Source organism: Chlamydotis macqueenii, chromosome 4 (genome assembly GCF_036417535.1).
Source record: "Chlamydotis macqueenii isolate bChlMac1 chromosome 4, bChlMac1.mat, whole genome shotgun sequence".
In the NCBI taxonomy this organism is placed as follows: Eukaryota; Metazoa; Chordata; class Aves; order Otidiformes; family Otididae; genus Chlamydotis; species Chlamydotis macqueenii.
In genome coordinates this window covers 23,653,469-23,656,655 of record NC_141559.1, presented here as the reverse complement: position 1 = coordinate 23,656,655, position 3,187 = coordinate 23,653,469, and positions in this window count along the sequence as shown.

The following is a 3,187-nucleotide window of genomic DNA, read 5'->3' as shown; positions in this document are numbered from 1 at the left end:
TCAATGGAGATAGCTTTCAGTGGGGAAGTGTGGGGAAGAGAGATCTTATTTGGGAAGATTCTCAGTTATTTCATGATTATTGTGGCTGAAGTCCCATAAAATAAAAATTTTGTTTTCAGCAGCTGGAGGGGAAGGATACAAGAGGAATTTTGCATGCCTGAAATATTTTTGTCACCTCTGCTGTTTAATTTGTCTTCTTCAAAAAGCAGAGCAGCTAGGACTCTTTTAGAAACCAGCTTTTTGGGATTCACTGCATAGAATACCCTAAATGAAGTTTGGCTATCAATTCTACTCTGTGCAACTCCATTAGCTACATTAAGCAAACAACTGACCGTGAATTTTCTATCTTGTTTATACAAATATACAAATATAAAATACATAATATAATATAACCTACATTAGAACATAGATAAAATATATTTCTATAGTATTTCACCCTTCAGTTAATGATTTGCAGTCGTATAAGTCTTGTACTGAATCTTCTTTATCTGTTGGAAGTTTTGAAGTCTTAAACGGATACCTATTTATGTTTTCCAGTTCTTAGATTAGTAACTTTTCATCTAATTCCTGCAAAATCTGTTCCAGTTTCATGGACTGGACTGCGTTATTTTATTTCCATTAAAGGCAACTTTTGCAAATAAATACAAACATATTCAGCCCCTCACATCTGTGTATACACATGCATCTGTCACGGTTCTCCTAATCTGCCTTTTTCAGTTCATCCTTCATACTCCAAATATAGCTAAATCTTTGAGTCAACCAACTTTTATCCTTCCTGGATGTAATTTTCTTGGTCATTTCCTGTAAGTCATGAGCTTCCTTTTCATATCACCAAGATGAAATCAAATGCATAGTTCTTTGTGTATCTCTAAGTCTTTTATATTGATTAGATAGCACTGCTTAAAGCACTTGGCTTTAGCACAGACCGCCAGTTACCTGTCTGTGAGCAGGTCAGTGTTAGGATGTTGTGCCAGAGGCGATAAGAGATTACTTTTGTTGTGTTACTTCATGAGGTGCTGTGTCTTGCATGTTTCCTTAGCGCAGCTGTGGCTGAGTGGCAGGAAGGAAAGCTTCCGATTTGTGTTGATTATAGTAATTGCTAATAATAATAAATTGATTCTAATTATCATGGATGCAATCATTTCCCACCTGTAATGACAGAAGATGCTTAGATACTTGGAAAAAATACCAGAAGCCAAGTGGAAGAGCTGTTTGGTTTGGTTGTTCATATCTTGCTGCCTGAAGCAAGGACAGTTGGAAGGTGCCAGCTAGTAGCACCATATACTCAAATGTATATGGAAAAATATGTCCCTTTAAAATACACAGTGTTTGAATTTCATGGCTCCCTTAGAAAGAAAAATTAGTAACATTTGGCTATTCTTTATTTGAATAGTTTCCATAATTGGGAAATAAATCTACTACATTTTTCTTTATCTCTTAGCATTATTTACAGCTCCGTGATACAATTTTGATCACCTTACTATGATAAAACCATTATTTTAATTATTTTTCTTTTTTTTTTTTTAAGAAAAAGGATATGCAACTCAAACAGCTTTGTAGGTACTTTTAATTCCCCCGAAGCACAGGATAAATATATATGCTGTTGATAATTTTTTCAGAAGATGGATTTCAGTAATATCCGACTTCTCTGATTTTTTAACCTTTGCAACAGCAGTTATTACTTATATGAAATGCATATGTTGATACAATTATTCCAAATGGTCTGAATGCATAATTTTCAACAGGGATTAAAGTAAGAGAAATATATACTGAAATTTTAGAGTTTGTATGAGGCTTATCTCAGTAACAGCTCTACAACTTTCTACTTCCTGTGATAATCCTCTTTAGACAACAGGTCCTATCCTGTCAGGGATGCTACGGCTTCTCTTCCCTTGCTACCTGCTTGCCTACATGTCTAACAGAGCTGAAAAAATAAGGATTAATTGCTGGGCCTATTACGGCATCTCAGCACTGAGTTTGTCCTTTGTGCAGCTTGTACAGATGGAGAAGGCAACACTGAACTCAAGGTGCCTGCTTTTCCCTGTGATGTGAGTTAAACTTTTGGGCTAGCATAGGCCTATGTGGCCACAGATGGAGGAGGGACCGATCTGCTCTAGGGTATTGATATGGTTCCCTGTTCCATTTGTATTTAGCCTCTCACCCTGCCAAACTGATACGAACCTGTTACAGAGATGGGAAAACACTAATCCAGAAAACATTTAGGGGTCTCTTATTTCTTGCTTGAAGTCACTTGGAAGTTAGTTCAGATCAAGGCGAAGTGATTTTCCCCCAAAATGTGTGGCAAACCAGGGAACCATAAGTTCCATTAATTCCACTTAAATGGGGCTATGACCTTGTGTGAATATCAATGCTTGCTCCTCAGTTGTGGGTCTGCAGATCTAAAGAGCTGGAATGTCACACAGGTTGGCAGAGAATGAGTTCTGCTTAAGAAAACAGGCTCCAATTTACACTGGTTTCACACTGAGCAGAAAAATCCTGAAGTTTTTCCCTCAAAATGTAGCAATGAGAAAGCAAGGAAAAACCCCAAAACTGCCAAACTCAAATCCTCTCAAATGCACCTCAAATGAGGGCTTTAAACTAGTGTTGCTGGGGGAGGGAGAGCACAGTCCAGCCCACTGCTGTCAGCATGGCGCCAGTGCCAGCACCGAGGGTCCAGAAGCTGAGGAAGGATCACAGATAAGTGCAAATAAACCTAAACTGCGGTCCAATAGCACCCCTGTAGCTCCAGCCAGCAAGTCGGCTTTGTCGGGGGCCCAGCTGAAGTGTCTCTATACCAATGCACGCAGCATGGGGAATAAACAGGAAGAGCTGGAAATGTGTGCACACGAGCAGGGCTACGACCTCATTGGCATCACGAAGACGTGGTGGGATGACACATACGACTGGAGCGTCAACATGGAGGGGTATAGGCTTTTTAAGAAGGACAGGCAGGGAAGACAAGGAGGGGGTGTTGCTCTCTACATCAGCAGCTGGCTGGAGTGTGTGGAGCTCCGCCTGGGGATGGAGGAGGAGCTGACAGAGAGCTTATGGGTCAAGATTAGAGGATGGGGAGGGACAGGGGACGTTACAGTGAGGGTGTGTTACAGGCCGCCTGGCCAGGAGGGCAGAGCAGACAAGGCGCTCTATAGCCAGATAGGAGCAGCCTCACGGTCACAAGCCCTGGTCC